This window comes from Phacochoerus africanus, chromosome 14, assembly GCF_016906955.1.
Source record: "Phacochoerus africanus isolate WHEZ1 chromosome 14, ROS_Pafr_v1, whole genome shotgun sequence".
Classification (NCBI taxonomy): Eukaryota; Metazoa; Chordata; class Mammalia; order Artiodactyla; family Suidae; genus Phacochoerus; species Phacochoerus africanus.
This window is the reverse complement of record NC_062557.1, coordinates 13252279-13272203: the sequence shown is the minus strand read 5'-3', so window position 1 is coordinate 13272203 and position 19925 is coordinate 13252279. Positions and strand designations below refer to the sequence as shown.

The 19925-nt window shown below is 52.8% G+C and overlaps 1 protein-coding gene across 1 annotated transcript in view; it reads right to left on the bottom strand.

Annotated features, from left to right (window-relative positions):
- CACNG5 (calcium voltage-gated channel auxiliary subunit gamma 5) overlaps window positions 1–18810 on the bottom strand; it is a 37953-nt gene extending 19143 nt beyond the window's left edge. Inside the window, exon 1 of the mRNA XM_047757591.1 lies at window positions 18694–18810. The gene's annotated coding sequence lies outside the window, so the exon portion shown is untranslated. The remainder of the gene's footprint in view (window positions 1–18693) is intronic.
- Window positions 18811–19925: the final 1115 nt, after the last annotated feature.

Genomic DNA, 19925 nt, shown 5'->3' with positions numbered 1-19925 from the left:
CTTTTATATGAAATGTCAGTTCACGTCTTTCCCCCACTTATTTCTCTATTGGGTTCTTCATCTTTTTTCTTTTTAATTTTCAGAAGCTCTGGAAATAGTCTGGGTATTAATCCTTCATCATATGTATTTGCTAAAACATTTTCTTGCCATCCGAAGCTTTCGTTTTCTTTATGGTTATCTTCTGAGGAGTTCTTAAATATACTCAAATGTATTGTACTATTATTCATTTTTGTATGACGATCCTATATTTTGCAACTGTGCTAAATAAAATTCTCCTGGGTTTCCTATCTAATGATTGTGTAGTCCATGAATAATAACAGTTTTGTAGTTTTTCGTTCTAATTCTTATACTTCCCATTTCTTTTTCTTATCTTGGTGCACCGTCAAGTGACTCCAAGAGACAGAAGGGATGATGAAGACACACTCATCTGATTGTGAAGAGAATGATTCTAACGTTTTACCATTAAGTCAGATATCTGTTGAAAATATAGCCTATTGGGGTAAAGAATTTCTCCTCTATTGCTATTTTCTCAGAGGTTATTTATTTTTTTTACAATCATATTGATTTTTATCTTTTTTTTTGTCTTTTTGCCTTTTCTAGGGCCACTCCCTCAGCATATGGAGGTTCCCAGGCTAGGGGTCGAATCGGAGCTGTAGCCACCGGCCTACTCCACAGCCACAGCAACGCGGGATCCAAGCCACATCTGCAACCTACACCATAGCTCACGGCAATGCTGGATCCTTAACCCACTGAGCGAGGCCAGGGATCGAACCCGCCACCTCATGGTTCCTAGTTGGATTTGTTAACCACTGCGCCACGACGGGAACTCCGATTTTCATTATCTTTTCTACCTTTTTTTTTTTTTTTGGCCATGCTGGTGGCATGTGGAAATTCCTGGGCCAGGAATTGAATCTGCACCACAACAGTAACTCAAGCCACAGCAGTGATAATGCTGGATCCTCAACCAGTTGAGCCACCAGGGAACTCCTCTATATTTTTTGACTTACATGTTTACTTTCCTTCTTTAAGCTGTTAATGAGGTAAATTACATGAATAGATTTTCTAAGTTAAACTATTCTTACATTACTAATACAAATCTTGCTTTTGCTGTGATTATACATGTGTATATATATATATGATTGTGTATAATATATTTATATTTATATAATATAGCTTTTAATATTGTATTTATGACATTTGTATTTATATGCATAAGTGAGATTGACCTGTAATTTCCCTCCAAAGTCCTGTTTAGTTTTGCCATCAAGGATATATTAGAAGCTCAATGAGAAGCCATTACATACATACTAAAATGGCTAATATCAAAAAGAGATAATACTAAGTGTTGACAGAGTTGGAGCAACTGGAACTCTAATGCATTGCTGGTGGGAACGGTACCATGACTGCAGCAGTTCTTATAAAGTGAAACATGCCCTTGCCACACAACCCAGAAATTCCACTCCTCAGTGAGACTACAAGAGAAATGAAAACTATGGGCACAAAAAGACTTATATTTGAATATTCATAGAAGATTTATTCATAATAGCCCCAAACTAGAACCAATTCGCTGTCCATAACTGATGAATGGATAAACAACCCATGGTATATCCATACAACAGGATTCTACTCAACAATAAAAAGGAATAAACTACTGATACATATGATATAGATACATCTCAAAATGCATTATGCTAAGCAAAAAAGTCCAGACATTAAAAAAAGGCGGATTGTATGATTCACTTTACATGAAATGAAATTTTAGAAAAGGCAAACCTACAGGAATAGAAAGCAAATTAGTGGTGATGGCTCCTTGGTTATTTCACTGACAATCCATTTGTTGTCTGTGCTAACTTGCCTCAAGATAAACCATGTCCTTGAGTGGTTTGTGGTTTTTATTGTGAGCTCATCTTTGGCTGGGCTTTTTTTGCTGTGGGATTCCTATGTGCTTTGGGCCCTGGACAAGCCCTGGAAAGCAGTTTTGAATTTGATTCAGCTGGGTAATCTAAGGGGTTCTATCAGTTCAGGGCCAATTTTTACATTAAATTAAGTTAATTTATTTATTTTTGTCATTTTGTCTTTTCTGGGGCCGCTCCCGAAGCATATGGAGATTCCCAGGCTAGGGGTCCAATCGGAGCTGTAGCCACCGGCCTACACCACAGCCACAGCAATGCAGGATCTGAGCCATGTCTGCGATGCCATGTCATGGCAATGCCGCATCCTTAACCCACTGAGAGGGATTGAACTTGTAACCTCATGGTTACTAGTTGGATTTGTTTCTGCTGTGCCACAATGGGAACTCCACATTTTTAGATTAAATTTTAGTTCAGGATTTCTCCCCTTTGAGGGTGTTGTAAATTTAGACTTTGTCCCGAGGGGTAGCTCAGTTTTTGCCCTTAGGTTTCTTTTTTCTTTTTTTTTTTTTGTCTTTTGTCTTTTGTTGTTGTTGTTGTTGCTATTTCTTGGGCCGCTCCCGCGGCATATGGAGGTTCCCAGGCTAGGGGTCGAATCGGAGCTGTAGCCACCGGCCTACGCCAGAGCCACAGCAACGCGGGATCCGAGCCGCGTCTGCAACCTACACCACAGCTCACGGCAATGCCGGATTGTTAACCCACTGAGCAAGGGCAGGGACCGAACCCGCAACCTCATGGTTCCTAGTCGGATTCGTTAACCACTGCGCCACGACGGGAACTCCCTGCCCTTAGGTTTCTTGAAGGAAACATTTTCCTCCCTACCTGGAACATTTGGACAGAGTTGATGTCCTGGTCTGTCCTGGCAGTTTTCTTGGGCTGGTGGTTAGCAGCTGGTTGAGTGCTCCCAGGGCCAACTTCTGGCTTTGTCAGGGCCCTGGTAGGCATCAAGATTCTAGACTTGAGCTACCATGACCATATCTGGTCCTCCCTAGTGTCAGTTGACATTCTCAAGGCTCTGAGATTGAGTCCCCTTTTTTGGGGGTGGGGAGTCAGCATTCAACCCACTGCATCTCAACTGAATCAATGAATGAGTGTGACACATTCACACTTCTTTTTTTTTTTTTTTTGGTCTTTTTAGGGCTGTACCCGCAGCTTATGGAAGTTCCCAGGCAAGGGGTCAAACCTCAAACCAGAGCTGCGGCCACCAACCTACACACACAGAGCCACAGCAATGCCAGTTCTGAACCGCATCTGTGATCTATACCACAGCAACACCAATCCTTAACCCAAGGAGTGAGGCCAGGAATCGAACTCGTGTCCTTATGGATACTAGTCAGGTTCACCACCACCAAGCCATGACGGGAACCCCTGAGATTGAGTTCCTAGAAGAATTCCACCTTTCTTACGAGTCAACTATGTATTAAAAAGCCTTTCTAAGTGCTGGTAGTTGCACGGGTATGTGTTAGCTGAGCTTGCTATGCTGCCAGAACTGGAAGTCTCTAATTCAGTGCCCACCTTCAGCCCCCTCTTTCCCGGGGGTGGTACCAAGCAGCTCTAGCACCCCCCCCCCCAGCACCGTGGAGTCAGAGGAAGAGGGAAGACGGTCTCTGCTGAATTTCCTATGTGCTATAACAAGCATAAGTTATTATCCAGTTGGAAGGTGTATGCATGCACGTGTATAAATTTTAATTTAAAAATTAACAGGAGTTCCCATCGTGGCACAGCGGAAATGAATCCGACTAGGATCCTTGAGGTTGTGGGTTCGATCCCTGGCCTCACTCAGTGGGTTAAGGATCCGGTGTTGCTGTGAGCTGTGGTGTAGGTTACAGACGCAGCTCGGATCCTTTGTTGCTGTGGCTCTGGGATTGGCCAGCAGCTGTAGTTCCGATTGGACCCCTAGCCTGGGAACCTACATATGCAGCGGGTGTGGCTCTAAAAAGCAAAAAAATAAAAAATAAAAAATAACAAGAGATGACCTATATATGAAGACAAAATATAGTTTAAAGCAGAGCAGCTTCCTGGCAAAGGCAGGCTGACAGTGAGCCCCCACCCCTCCCTGAGACGGCCTCCCTCCTTCTTCCTGGGGCAAAATCCAGCCTGCCCCAGGCTTCTGCAATGTTCTATTTTTGTTTTCATTATTTAACTGTGTCCCATATACATGGCTAAGTGGAGTGCTCAGTTCCACAGCTTAATGGACAGCTGACCTCTGTCTGAGAAAGCCCAAGCCGTGTGGAGCTCCCCAGGCTGTCAACAGGGTGCTGGGCTCCTTCCCGAGGTCAATTTCAGTCCAAGGAGGAAGACCAGTGATGGGGCTGGGCTGTCCAGGGGAGACCCAGGAGGGGGTGAAGCAAGCGGCAGGCACACACCAGGAAGGGAGAGCTGGGGACAGAACGCGCAGCCCTGTGGGCGGTGTCCCCTTGCAGCTTGCTCTCAGCAGCTGAGTGGCTTGTGGGTCTGGAGGCGGGCTGACCGTCAACTATTATTGCACTGTCCCGGGCTTGCTTATGATTGATTCACTGAACTCGGCTCCTGGCTTGACTGGCTGGGAGCTGTACTGACACCCACCTTTTGGAGAACTAAGGGGTTTTAATTCTTTGTTCTCATCTCCTTTCTTAATTAAATAATTGCTAGACCTTCCCAGTGATCTCAACTGTATCTTCTGACCATCCAGCCCCCACAAAGGTTACACACTCAGGAGGCCGGAAAACAATGGGGTGAGTCATCAGGCAAGTAGGGAGAAGCCACATGGTACAGGAGTGTTTGTTGATTGACTGACCAACTGCATTGAGCTTGACCTTCAGCATTAAAGGTCTTTTACCAAATGCTTTCATATGGGTTTGTGACCTCATTGGCTCCCTCCATCCAAGCCTGGGCATGATCCATTCTGCAAGTGAGAAAACAGGCTGAGAGAGATGTCCTGCTCAGGGAGGCTGGGGCACGGCATGGCCTTGTGTCTTCTGGGGTTCAGACCTCTGTCTGTGTTCACCCCATTCTCACCATGAAGAGGCAGGGTGCTTTCTCCAGGCAGACCCCAGAACAGAGCCCTGGACGTCCCAGGCCAGGGGACTCAGGGTCAGGGGGTCCCTGAGCTGATCCAGGCTGGGTCGGCTCCTCCTTGGGGTGGGGACAGTCAAGGCAGGAGGCCTGACTGCCTCCTGGCTCCTCCCAAGTGCATGGTAGGCCCCTCCCTTGGCTGACTTCATCCCCCTCCGCAGCCCTGCCCGTGCCCAGCGCTGTGTCCCCTGGGTCCCTCAGATGACAAGTGTTCCTCATCCTTCCCACATCCATCAGCGGGGAGACAGACGTTCCAATCCGGAGGGAGGAGAGAGGGAGCGGAGGAAATCAATAATGAAGAATGATGTCTCTCTACTGTGCCTCCCGTGCTTTATTTCCCTCTGCAGAGGCAGGACCAGGAAAAATAAATAAATAAAACGTTGGCTATGGTTTTGATATGAATTGATCTTGACATTGGATGAACCCGGTGGTGCCCCCGTAATGGCCAGCCGTCGCCTGCTGGCACTTGGGTTGACAATGGTTCTCAATCCATGCTCCCGGGTCGCCCATTTATATTCCCCGGGTGTCCTGGCTCCTCCCTGCCCACAGCACTGGGCCCGCTCAGTGGGGGCTGAATGCAGGCTACCAGCTGGGTGGCTGGCGAGGGAGAGGATCAGAAAAAGGGAAGCAGGGTCCCTATCGCAGCTCCGTGGCCATCTTTCCTGCAGACAGAAAAATGCCGACCTGCCTCAGGCTTAAATGTCTTCAAAGCTGAGCTGAAATCCAAGTGGCGCAAACAGCATTATCAGCCAGTAGCACTTTAGTCTGAATGTGCAGAGCCTTGTCCTCCGTGGGGACAGTCATAGGGGCTAAGGAGAGCATGAGGTAATTCATGCCTCAGGCCCAGCCCATATCTGGCACTGCCAAGAGCTGCTCGTAAAGCCAAGCTCTGGCCTTGACCCTGCTGCCCCCAGCTTGTAGGGCATCAACTGTTTTGCCAACTGTGTGCTTTCTACTTGGACATTTTCATTAACCCCTCAGCCCCTCCATCTTTTCATCTGGGGGTCTTAGATAGGGCTTCTTGGTACAGGTGCTAAGATGATGAAATGCAGGAGGGTATATGGGGCCTGGTACAGTCCCTGGCACAGGGCAGCTGCCCCCTCTCAAACTTCTGGAAGTTTTCCATGGGAGTGGGATAGGGGAGGGTACAGGGGTACTTGGAGGTCTGGAGCAATGTCTGGTAGGAAGGTTCCAGAGAGGCAGCTGTGGGTGCAGAAAGCCAAAGGGGGACCTTTGTGCCAACGACAGCTCTCAAAACTGGGGCTCAGAGGTGGGATGCCAGGCCCAGCCCGTCCCTCAGAGAACCGAGTCCAGGGTTACCTGGGGCCCTTCTCTGTGCATCCTCGGGGGCAGTCAATGCCCCCAGAGCGAAGGAGGCAAGAGAGGTGGAAGGATGCGGTCACTGCAAGCTCACGGCCCGGGCTCTGGCCCAAGACATTACAAAAGCCAAGCATTCCTCATTCACACTGGATTTGGGTTCAAAGCCAGCTCCATCAGTACCAGCTGTGTGACCTCGGGCGGGTTGCTTCACCTCTCTGTACCTTAGTTTCTGCATCTATAAAAGGAGGATCACATGGAGACCTCTTCATGGAGCCGTGTGAGGATTCAGGTGTAGTCACTCCCTGAGTCCTGTGCCCGGCACCCAGGAGCCCCTCCAGCGGGTTTGCTCCCCTTAGGATTACTTCGTGGTTCTGCCTACACACTCGTGTTGGAGCCAGGGGCGGGGCAGGGGGTGCGGCACAAGAACTCCTTTTGCAAATGTTCGCATCTGAAGGTGCAGGTTCTTGCCACAATGCTCTAGACTGTCGGAGCCAAAAAGGGGCTCCAGCCACCCCATCCTTAACTCCTGTGGCTGCCAAGGGCCAAGCAGACCTGACAGGTGAGGAAGGAATGAGAGTCGGGTTGGGTGCCAGGAATGCTCCTGCTGGAATTCAGCAGGTCTCTTAGATCAGGCAGAACAGCTGACCAAGGCACGGAGAGCCGGCCGGCCCGGAGGAAGCTAGTGTTTGCGAATACCTGCCTTTCCCAGCAGTGCGCCTGGTGTTTCTCTGTATGACACTTTACTCGGTCTCCACGATGATACTGTGAACCCCACCTTGACATTGCCCACTGACAGGTGTGGGAACCAAGGCTCGGAGAGGAGATGTGACTGGCCTGAGGCAGTGACAGTGACAGGTGGGGGTGGGCCCGCCATTATGACCCAGACAGGAGTCAGGTCCAGTGGGGGCAGGCTGTGGGGTCTAGGTCGTCAGGGTTAAGAACTAGGGAAAAGGTCAAGATCACTGCTACAGGGCACTGCAAAGCCAGAGTTAGTCTCAGTCAGAGGGATCAGATTTTTTTTTTTTTTTTTATAAATAAAAAGGACATTTTCCATGCACAGAGCAAATTCCACCCACCTTCTCCAGGAGACAACATCCCCTCCAAGAAGCAGGTGGGGGGCTCTTGACCATATCACTCATAGCACACCCTGCCCCGAGCTCCAACACAAACACCCCTTGTGCCCTGGAAGCATGAAGCTGGCCTTGGTGCTGTGCATCTACCAGACCCAGAACACCTGCCGCACTCCTGCAGAGCAAGGTGATGCTGCAGAGCAGGGTGAAGCTGGCCGAGGCACCTTGGGCCTCTGGGATGAAGAGGTACAGGGAAAGTCACCCATCAGGGAGCAGCTGCTCATCTTGAGACAACGTAAGTGATACTTACAACAGAAGTCACCTGCCTCCAGGTGCAATGGCTGGGGATGGGTGGGTGGGGGTATCTAGATGCTTTACCCTCTGAGGAAGGCAGTGCTTTCTGGCATGCTGACACCGCCCACGAGGGCCAGGGTGGTGCTCCCAGCACCATACTCAGTGCAGGCCCTTTGTTTGGAGGGCAAGCAGTGGGCTGCCAGGTACAGAGTCAGAAACACTGGGCAGCTCCTGTGAGCCCTGGCTTCACCTGAGCACTGGAAGAGAAGAGGCTGGCGGTCAAGAGTGCAGAGTTCCTGCGCTCACCTTCTGGCTCTGTCACTAAGCAACTGTGTGGCCTTGGACAAGTTGCTTAACTGTCTAAGCCCCTCTGATCCTAAAATATGGGTAGCCACAGGTCAAAAGCTTTTTGGGAAAATAAGTCTTAGTGAAATGTGGGAAAATTAGAACCCTCATACACTGCTGGTGGGAATGGAAAAATGGTGCAGCTGCTGTGGAAAACAGTTTGGTAATGCCTCAGGAAGTTAAACACAGAATGACCATTAAGATCCAGCAATTCTACTCCTGGGGTACACCTCAAATAATGGAAAACATATACATGCATATGAGTGTTCATAGCTTATTCATAATAGCCAAAAGGTAGAAATAACACAAATATCCATTAACCGACGAATGGAGAAACAAAACGTAGTATAGCCACACAATAGAATATTATACAGCCATAGAAAGGGAAGAAGCCCTGACACATGCTATAACATGGATGAATCTTAAAGATGTAATGCCAGGTGAAAGAAACCAGATACAAAAGGTCACATATTGTAGGATTCTATTTATGTGAAATGTCCCAAACAGAACAGGTAAATACCTAGAGACAGAAAGCAGATAAGTGGTTGCCAGAGACTTGGGGAGGAGGCAATGGGAACTGACTGCTCAACGGGTGCGTTTCCCTCTGGAGGGGGGGAGATAGAAACGTTCTGGAACTAGATAGTGGCCATGGGTGCTCAACATCTGAATGTGCTAAATGCCATTGAATTCTGTATTTGAAGATGGTTAAACTGGTAGATTTTATGTTACGTGCATTTTAACCACAATAAAACCCCTACAGACTGCATCTACTTATATCAAAGAATATGATTCACCACCATTTAAGGAGTATATACTAAAGTACGTTCTTGTAAGCAATTATGGGGGGCTGTCACCAGGGGGCTTAGAGGAGACCCCAGGGACAGAACTCTAGGACTCCCCCTTAATGCCTGGTAACTGACCCCATGCAAGCGGCAGATGTGCAAGAGCAGAGGAAACCCTAGGCATTGATTTCAGAGACCAGCAGGAGTAAAGGCTGTTCAAGAGCAGATAAGAAGCAGCCCCTGGGGGAGCCCCTGGTCTAGGGACAGGGGGAAGGAAGAGATGCTGGCAGTGCTGGGGGCAAGCCAGCTGATGGAGGTGATACCACAGCAGCACCAACAAGGGCTTGGAACTGGGGGGACATCTGAGAGGAGGTGATGCCTGAGTCATGACTTCACCTGGTTCCTGTCTGGAGAAGAGTTTCAGTTTTTTGTTTTGTTTTGTTTTGTTCTGTTTTTGCATTTTAGGGCTGCACTGAGGCACATGGAGGTTCCCAGGCTAGGGGTCAAATCGGAGCTACAGCTGCCGGCCTACACCACAGCCACAGCAACTCAGGATCCCTAACCCACTGAGTGAGGCCAGGGTTCGAATCTCATGGATCCTAGTCAGGCTCGTTAACCGCTGAGTCACGAAGGAAACTCCCAAGTTTCTGTTTTAAATGAAGGGAAGGGGAGGGCAATCTTGGAAGAGTCAGACCCTGTGTCCAGTGACTCAATTACATTTTCCTTGTACAAATTCCAAGGATCTCAGAAAGCCTGTCGGGCTCCTTGGGCTCAAATCCTAGCTCCACCATTTATGAGCTGGATGACTTTGGGCAAGTTGCCTGACCTCTCTGTGCCTCAGTTTCTTCACCTATAAAATATAGTTAATGACAATGACCTCAATGAGCTGCTTGACAGTTAGATGAGGCCAGTGGCACACTCAGCACGGGAAACCCAGGGTCAGACATATGAACACACTCCTCCCTTGACACTTGACCTTGGCTTTGGGGCCAGAGTCACTGACAAGTTGGTCCATAAGGACCCATGGGCTTCCTTCTTTCCTGGCCAAAGACTTCAGCAGAATCTCTTTCAGGGGTCACCTACAGCATGCTGGGCTCTAGGTCCACAGACCCAAGAAGACAAAGCAGGTGGCTACCACGTACCAAGCACCTTGCGTTGTTGGTCGACACTACATGATGTCTTCTTGTTTCTCTTTTCATTTTATCATGGCCCCAACCCTGTGTGGAACTGCCCTCCTCTTCATTTTAGAACTAAGGAAGCTGAGGCTCAAAGAGGTGAGACAACTTGGCCAGAGTTGCACGGGATGGTCGCACTCCAATCCCTCAACTGCCCAGCCTAGAGGAGGAGGGGATTGAGAGCCTGCGGTTGCAGCCCCATTTCAACGCTTACCAGCCAAGCCAGATTCCCGGTCTGAAAAGCAGACATGAACATAAGGTGTATCTCACCAGGATGAGACAGCAGGGAGCTCATGCAAGACTTTGCACTGGACAGGCGCCAATCAGCGTTAGCTTCTATGATCACGTGTACTACGATCGATGGATCGAGGTCGCCTCCTCTTAATGGGAGAACCACCCAGAGACTGCGCTCCCAAGGGGGTCTGTCCCTGGGACAGTCAGCACGGATCTGCTGCCTGGCTCATCGTCTCAGGACTCAGAGCGTGTAGGTGTCCCTCTCCCAGATCCAGGCTCTCTCACCCCATCAGGATCGTCCTTCCTGCCCAGCTGTGCCCCCTCATCCCTGCCAAGCCTCAGAGGAGAATGCCTGGGGCAGCTGTTGCGCCTTTGCTTGAAAACCCCTGCTGGGTGAGTGTTTCCGACACTGGCTTATTCTGGGGGTTCCTGCCTCCTCCCACTCAGGGCCAGGATGGCAGCTGGCTCCTGTCCCAGCAAGAATAGAACACTCCATGTGACCTCTGCCCCCTGGGCCAGCTGCCTCAGTGTCTGTTTGCATGCCCGGGTCCGAGTCTAAGGGCGACGCTGTCGCCCTCGGAGAAGGGCTTGCAGAGGTCCAGACGCTGGAGCAGGAAAGCCTCCTGCAGCTTCCCTGATGAGCTGTGACCCAGGCAGCCTGGGCTTGGACCCTGGGTATGGGGAGGACACCTCCCGCTCCCATCATCGGGCCACCACACCAAGTGAGCAGAAGTTTGTCGGAGATCACACCAGGGCTGTTCTTGGTAATGTCTTTTTCCTGCCAATTCAGATTCTGCTCCCAGGAATTACACACCCTGGGTCTCATTTCCCAAATATTCTGCCATAAAAAGGAACTACTTCAATAACGAGAAATTAAAACAATAAACAATGAGGGTCATTAAAGCCGAAGTACCCCTCCTTCCAGAATGTAGCTCTTAAAATGTCCCGTCCCCCCTCGACTCCCAGCTCCCCTCCACGTCTCCTCTCCCTGATCAATGCCTGCCCTTGATGAGGTGCTGGCCTCCTGGGGACTGTGAGAGCTTGCCCCATATAGCATCCGAGGGACCCAGGTCCCACCCTGCTTTGCCACTTATCAGCCATGTGGTTTTAGGCAAGTTACTTTATGTCTCTAAGCCTCAGTTTCCTCATCCATAAAACGGGATAATAAAGACTGCCACCCAAGCCCCTTGTGGGGATTTAATTAAACAGTGCCACGAGGAGCAGGTACAAAGCAGATGCCACAGAAGCGGTGGAAACTGTCATTAGCCACTATCTTCTGGAAATGTCTGACCTCAGCCTCTTTCCATTGGCCTGACCTACAAGACTGAAGACAGCACCTGAGGAAATGATACCACCCCCCCCCCGCTCTTGGGCCCCCTGTCCCACTCACCCCCTGCCCTTTCCCCAAGCACCACCCCCTCTGCCCCAGGATGGGCCCCAGGATGGGCCCCAGGGTCACAAGCAGCTGACTGCCCTGCTCACACTTTGGAAAGGTCCAACCAGCTTCCTGGGGCTCCCATGGACTGCAAAGGACACAACCAGGATGGGAAGGGCTGGTGCTGAGGGTGGAGGGGCTCCGAGAGCCCTGAATCCTGCCTCTACCCAGCTCCTCACTCAGGGTTCTTGTGAAATCAGACTGTAAGTCCTACTCTTGGGCTCTAGATCATGCCTGAGGCCTCTCTGAGCAACTCCTCACTTCTGCCTGAGCTACTCTGAGCAGAAAGAGCTCCCAGGCTTTGGCCCCTGAGAGACCTGGGTTCAAATCTCCGCCTGCCACTTATTAAACTGGGTGACCATGGCTGGAGGTTCAGCCTCTCTGAGCCTCAGGCTTCTCAGCTGTCAAGTTTGTCTGCAACCAAAAAAAACTTAAAAAAGGAGTTCCCATCATGGTGTAGTGGAAACGAATCTGACTAGGAACCATGAGGTTGCAGGTTCAATCCCTGGCCTCACTCAGTGGGTTAAGGATCTGGTGTTGCTGTGAACTGTGGTGTAGGTCAAAGACGTGGCTCAGATCCTGCGTTGCTGTGGTGTAGGATGGCAGCCATAGCTCCGATTCAACCCCTGGCCTGGGAACCTCCATATGCTGTGGGTGTGGCCCTAAAAAGCAAAAAAAAAAAAAAAAAATTTTAAAAAGAAACCCACTCACCCCCAAGCCCTCCCCACAATGCTATTGTTATCATCTTCATTTTATCAACAAGGAAAGCTGAGAGAGAGCAAGCAGTGTGGACGAGGTTTCTGGGGCAGTGGGTGGTGGAGGCCAGGTGTAAACCCTGCAAGGCTGGCACGCGGCCATCTCAATCCCTGCCCAGCTCTGCCAGTAAACCACTGCCCCCATCATCCCATCACTTTTAAGGATGTCCTCTGTAGACCACCAGCTAAACCCATCTGGAAGTGGGGGTGGGGGACACGGCAGGTGGTTGAGGAGGTAGAGGGGGCCAGGTAGTTGAGGTGCCCCTAAAGCACACCAGGGAAGTGGCGCCCTCTTCTGGTCATTGCTTTTATTTATTTATTTAGGCAGCATCCGGGGCATGTGGAAGTTCTCAGAGGCCAGGGGTTGAACCTGCACCACAGCTGCGGCAATGCCGGATCCTTAACTTGCTGCGCCACAGGGGAACTTCTGGGGCCGCTGCTTTTCGTGTGGTGAGGCAGCCTTTGATTCCCCTGCTTCCTTTCACACCCCCTCCTGCTCACCTGTGCCTTGTGACCAGATTTTTTTTCTCAGGGTCAAGGCCCCATTGAGCTCTGGGGTCGTGGCTAGAAGCTTCCAGAAGGGAGGGGCCGTTGGGTTCCCTGAAGCATCCCCTGCCCGTGGCACGCACATGTTCCAGGACACGTGTGGGGAAGATGAAGTCTCTCTCCCATCCCGTCCTTTAGCAGGTGAAAGAGAGTGACCCAAAGAGGAGTGGGGACTTGCCTGAGGCCACCCAGCCAGAGTAACTGGGCTTGAACCCGTTCTCCTAATGCCTGTCCCTAGGCCAGGCGGCTCCTGCTGTGGCTGCGAGAAGACTCCTGGGCTGTTCCCCACGGCACTCCTGCGCGGGCAGCAGGGGCACACCTGGGCAGATGTAGAAAGGGCCCTCCCCCATTGGGCATCTTCTTCAAGCGAATCAGCAAATCCAGCCGTCAGAGTTGGCACCTGCCCCACAAAGTCAGGGGGCCTCCAACACCCCATCTTCTCTGGAAATCACAGACTGTGGGGAGGACGGGGCTGCCCCTGACAGCCACTGGCCCAGGAACAAGATGGGCAAACTCACAAAGACACACCATACCCCATGGGGCAGGTACATGCCTCCTGAGCAGGGCTCATGCCCGCTAGAGCCCGAGCCACCCTCACACCTTTGTGCTTGATGGTCCCGGACACATCCTTCCTGGGGTCCCCGATCACTGCAGCTCACCCTCAGGGAGGGTGTCCCTCGCGGGGTGGGGTGAGGTGGTTTGAGAGCGGGCATTTCTGGGGAGGTGGCGTGCCCACCCCGTCAGTGCCTCTGTTCCCTCAACACTCAACTCGCCTTTCCAGAGGAACCCCTTTCTAACATGAGTCACTTGACAGTAAGAATCTGCCAGTGGATTGAGACTCTCTCATGTAGAGTCCTGGGGGTTTAGGGGTCACAGCGTCTTGGCTAACGGAGCCTGTATGGGCCGTCTTGGCCCCTGCTCAACCGCACCGCAGCTCTGCAGCTTCCAGCCCGCCGAGCTCCCAAGGGGAGCCAGCCTGGCATCCTTGGAGGAACCTGGAAGAGCCTGGCACCAAAGGACCAGGGAGGCAGTAACCCAGCAGGGGTGGTCCCTCCTCCTCAGCTCTCAGGGATGAGGGGGTAGGGAGCACCGAACTCCCCTGACCTCTGGAGATCTGGGCTTTGACCTCACCAGATGGCGTTTGCTGCAGCTCAGTGACCAGATGCACGAATCCAGAGCGAGAGCCTGTGGCTGGGAGAAATCGGAGCGCTGCCCTCCGGCCTCCTGCTGGTGTGAGCACGCGGGGGAGATGCATGGACATTATGACGGGACAAAAGACAACACACCACTCCCTACCCACGCCCAGGATCAGAGAGATTCTGGGACCAGTCCAAGGCCACGCACAGCTAGTAAGTGACTGAGCTGGGATTTGAACCTGCTTCCATGTGGCTCCAAAGTCCGCATTTTAGTATAAGATGGTAGAGCATGGGCGGCTCAAGTTCACCTAGGGGTGCCCTCCACATTGCTTAAGCCTTCTGGGCTGTGACGCACAAGGTGAGGAACGACTCCTCACCTTGCAGGACTGCTGTGAATACACGCGGGAACGCTTGGGATGGTCTTCTCCCCTCGCACGTGGTGAGACCTCTGGCTCCACGTCACGCTCAGAGGCAAAGCTGAGGTCCTTGCAGTGGCCCGCGGGAGCCTGTCCGACTGATCCCCACGGAGCCACACCATCTCCTCAGTTCCTGAACGTTCTCTCCCTTCCCCCCAAGTCTCTGCACATCTCACTCCTCCCCCTCCACCCAGCCTCTGCCCCAGGGCCATCTTGCCAGGGAGGCTTTTTCTGAGCCCCTCTGACAATGGCACCCCCCAGCACGCTCCAAACCCCAAGCCCGCCTTGCCCTCCTCTCTAGCGTGTGTACATGCAGCCTGTGAGAGGGTTTCTTTCTTTAGCATATGTGTCGTTCCGCTCCCTCTTTAGAATGCTCGCTTCTAAGGGAACAGGATGGGATTCTGCTTTGTTCATAGCTGTATCCCCAGGGGTTGTCAACCGTGGGCGATGCTGGCCCCTGGGGGGGCATTTGGCCAGATCTGGGAGCATTTTTGGCTGTCACAATGGGAGGAAAGGTGTTATGGAGTTAGTGGGTAAGAGGCCAGGGATGCTTCTAAACATCCTACAATGCACAGGAGCCCCCAGCCCCCAAAGAATAATCCGACCCCAAATGCCAATAGTGCCATAGCTCTACCCCCATGACTGACAACAGCAGGCAGCCCGTACACAGTGGTGCTCAATAAATGATTGATGAAGAATGAAAAGCTATTATTATCATGGTCGCCACCATTATTATTATTTAAGAATAGATATGGTTGAGAATAATTTTAAGAATGGTCAGCATTTGGGGGTTCTTGGCCAATAGGTAGTCCTGGTGACCTGTAACTGCTTCCCTCTGGTCTGAGCTCTGCCCTTAGCAGCACCCAGAATGGGTGGCACCCTGGTCATGGCTGGGCTATCGAGAGGCAGGATCAGTTCGTTTCAGGCCCCCTGAGAACGCAAGTGATGGGAGCCTACCCCCCCACCACCCAGCGAGCCTGCTGTGGGCCCCCCCTCGGCAGGGACCAACCCCCCAACCGTTGCCCCCACACTGGCAAACTCAGGCCCACGTGCCCAGCTGGGCCAGGAACCACCTCCACGAGCCTTTTAGGTGATCCCAGCTAACCCTGCACTCCTAGGCCTCCTGCAGCCCAGCAGACTCAGGGGTCGGAGTGAATTTCACTGTTTTTGCCTTTTTGGAGATAAGGCCGTGGGAGGTACAGGTGTTGAACCCCGCTCTGGCCCTGCTCAGCCCCCGGCTCTTGCTGACCCAACAAATTACCGTTGACAGTTTTAAACAGCCAGCATGAGCAGCCCGGGCTCTCCCAAAGCAGAGAACACCACCTATAGAATAATTAAACACCATGTGGCTGCGTTCTCCGAGGAAGAGAGAACAGTGCGAAAGGAAGGCTGCTTTTGCCTTAGGCCTATTTCACAGAACAGGCGGCAGAGGCCCAGGCGCCCCAGCCAAGGGCCTAGAGGCCTCTATCCGCTCCCTCAGCAGGCCACCCACCCCACAGTCCTGCTGAGAATTCCCACTTGAGGTTCACAACTTCCCCTGCCTGCTGTCTGCCTCCGCCCCATCTCTCCAAGCCCTTCTTTCTCTTTTGTGCTCACAGCTGGGCCTTCTCTGCACAACCCAGAGGCTGGCGAAGTACCATCTTCCTCTCCCACTCTCGCCACCTTCTCCATCCTCCCCTCTCCTCTTCTCCCCCTCCCTCTCCCCTCCCAGGTCCTGAAAGCTTTTAAACAAGTCATTGATGCTAAGGTTTAGTAGCTGACTTTGTGTATAAGGCCACAAGCTAAAGGAATGAGTATCTAATGGTGGAATATTAGGCAGCATACAGCTACATTTAGGGGAACACGATGATATGTGGTAGGCAGGGGTTTTCCTGGTGTTCCTGTAGCTGGCCCCAATTCTGCCAGGGAGGAAGGCCAACCTAAAACTGGGGATGGAATGAAGGAGCAGGCGTGTGCCCAGTGACCACCGGGGAACGAGCCAGGAGGCTGTGTGGGGCAGGGCCAGGACACCACACCAACGGCTGGAAGCGCCAGCTCCCTCAGAGGTAGGGCTTGGTAGAGACTGATTTCCACCTCCCGCATCTGCTTTCTGGGAATCCGTGCTCCATCTGTGAGCTACCCTGATACAAAAACTCACACCACTCCTCCCAGCTCTGAGGATGGCATGAGGGATCCTGGCAGCGCAGCCACCCCTCAAGTCCAATGTCTGAGAGCCAGGCTGTGGGCTGAAGGGAGCAGAGACAACTGGCCCTGGTCATCTCCAGTGAGCCAGCCCACTCTGTGTCCTGCTTCCCATCACACCCCAGGCCCCACTCTACAGATGAGGAAGCTGAGCCACCGTGACTTGGCCAAAGTCACATAGTCAGTGACCCCACTGTGATCGGATCCATGTTTTCCACCATGACATAAGGCCTGTCTCCTCAGGCCAAGTGTGAACAACTCAGGCAAACTCCCCCGGTGTTCTCCTCCCCCACCCCAAGTCACCAAACCCCAACTCACAGCCTGCCTATGGCCAAGGTCTCAAAGCCTGCTGCCCCCCCGGGGAGGGAGGGATGGATGCAGCCCACCAGGATGCCAAGGCATCCCACCAACAGGACATGTGTGGACAGGGCAGCCCTGGCTCCACTGCACCCCACAGGGCACCCACAGCCTTCCACATGTTAGAGGGAGGCTGAGGTTTGGGGCAGGGATATTTCAGGCACAGCTACAATCTTCACCCTGGGGACCCAGCCCTGTGATGCGATGTCCCCAGCTACCTCCAGCTGCCAAGTTAGCACATCTCAGGCAGGCTGGAAGCTCTAGGAGGGAGCACTGGCTGTGGGGTCAGCACAGAGATACAACCAACCCAGATGCCCGTGATCCTGTGATGTCACCAAGATGCCCATGGTCCTGAGATGTCCTGAAGCTAGGACATCGGATCTGAGTCAAAGTCCCTCTATGCCCACCTCCTGTGCAATCTGAGCTGTTAATTCATCAAACCCTGGGGCTGTGGAGATGAGGGAGCGGGCCTGATGTGACCAGGAAGGGCAGTCCCATCTTGTGTTTCCTGGGATGAATGTTGAGCTGGAGCCAGCACTGGTGACAGCTGGAATGTGACTTCTCCCAAACTAAGACAGGTTCCCACTTGGGGACCCTGTTCTGGGCTCTGCTCTTGTCCAGTCACTGATAAATCAGTGCAAAGTGGGTAAATCCCTGCCGTTTTCTGAATAAGAGTCCTTAGCCATAGAAAGGGACATTGATGTGCCTGGCAGGTCCTGGGGGGCAGCTGAGAGCACATGGCCCCAGCACTGTGAGCGGGCACCCTGATCCGCATCGGAGGAGCTCAGAACATGAGCCCCTGCCACCCCCGTGCCTGGCAGCCAGGTTCCAGGATTCTCCTCAGTCCCAGGAAGTGGCAATTTGACTTCATTTAAAAAATTTGACCTCACACTATCTTCATTGATTACCAAATTAGGATGAGGGCAGAGATAAAATGGGGAGGGCATCTTGGAGTGATTGGGGAAAATATTTTGGTCTGTGCCTGGGGGGCTGACATGTGCCACTCTGCATCTGCCTGCAGGTGCCCCCAACGCCACCTGCTTCTCTCCTGGGTGTCCATCTCTGCCCTGTGGCATCTGGCAGGTACACTTCCTCCTACCCAGGCAGACCAAGCATCCTCGCCCAGCCCGCCATTGCCATCCTCGTGGCCAGGGAGGAGGTGTCCCAGGGCCGACAGACCCGGGGGGCGGCCGGACCCCTGGAGAAGAGAGGCCACGCGGCGAGCTGAGATAATCGAGGAGTTTGACCGAGTGGATGGGCAGCCCAGCTCTACAGGTGGTGGTGGGCTTCCCCTCCCGCACTATCCGGATAATTGCTGCCGGCGCTATTCAAGTTTGTCGTGGGAGTCTATTCTCAGCTTTGCAGTGGGCAGCCCAACAGCGTCCGCAAAGAGGGGGCGTCATCACCTCCCTTGCACACTCCCCCCACCCCGAGACAGACAGGCGCGCGCGCGCGCGCACACACACACACACACACACACACACACACTTCCCCCACCTGCCCCTTTCTTCTCCGCGCCAAGCCAGGATGCGCGCACTCAGGGGAGAGTCCGGCCCCTGCTCCTGACCCCGCGGTAACAGGGGGCAGCCCGACGCAGTGACCAAAGCTCGAGCGGGAGCTCGTCCCCGAGGCAGGACCCCCATGAGGGGACAGCCGGTTTCTCCCGGTCTTCCCGGCTCTTACCTCGCTGGAGCAGCAGCGGCCCCTGATCCTGGAGGAACGTCCCTCGCCGGCTCCGCGCGCGGGGCTGGAGGTACCGCGCGAGGCTCCCGGAGGCGCCCGTCCCGTCGCGTCCTCACCAACCGCTCAGCGCCAGTGACCGCGGCCGCCGCAGCCTCTCGCGCCGCGAACTCGGAGAGGGAGGGGCAGGCAGGGGGCGGGGCCAGGGCGGGGCCGCGGGCGGGGCTGCGAGCCGCCGGCGGGCTTTGGGACCCTGCGGACTCTGGGTTCCACCCGGGGCGCGGGGTGGCGGGGACAGCACATCGAGGTGCAGCACCTTCTTGGGGTTTGCCTTGGAGAGTCGGGACTGGGGTAGGAGGACAGGATTTCCGAGCCTGCATAGAGTTTGACTGAGACCTCCGTGACCTGAGTCAGACCTACCTTCAAATTTCATCTGCTGCCGCTACTGTTGTTGAGCCACCACCACCAGCAGCAGCAGCTTGTGTGTACTGATTACTTTCTGCGCACTAGGCACTGTTTACAGCTCTTTACATCTATGAAATCCTCCCTCCCAACCATCCCATTTTACAGATGAGAAAACTGAGGCACAGAGCCGAGAAGTGCCTGAGGACACACAGTGGAAAATGGCCGAGCCACCGCTGCAGCCCACGTCTGCCTGGCTCTTGGATCTGTGCTTTTAAAAACATCACTGTGCTTTCTTTCTGGGTGGCCTCAAGCACCTGGTCTGCCCCGCTGAAGTACAGACTGGAAATATATGTACAATAAATGATAGCAACCAATATTTTTTATCTCTTCTTTCTTCAGTTTACTTGCCTTCTGTGTTCTCCAGGCCCTGGACACCCCGTAGGTGTTCAATAGGTATTCGCTAACTGCTTCTGGCCTGGATACTCACCCATCTTGATTTCTCTGTCATGAGGGCCAATACCCTGGTCTAACACATCTGTGTGTCTTGCTCACTGACCAGCAGCGCCTGCCCTCTGCTATAGCAGGAAGGGTGACCCTTTAAGGATGAGCCTCCAGGAGGTAAGCTTGGCCAGCCAGGCCATGGGGAACTTTCACGGGGGGCCTGGAAAATCTCTACAGACCACGAAGTGGTCAAATACATCCACTGGGCATCTGTTTGAGGGTAGAAGTAGCTGCCAAATAATGAGACATCGTCAATGATATATTTGTTGATAACTGTGAGGCGGCAGCCTCAGCAGAAGCCCTGGTGCTAAAAGCTCTCCTGACCTGGG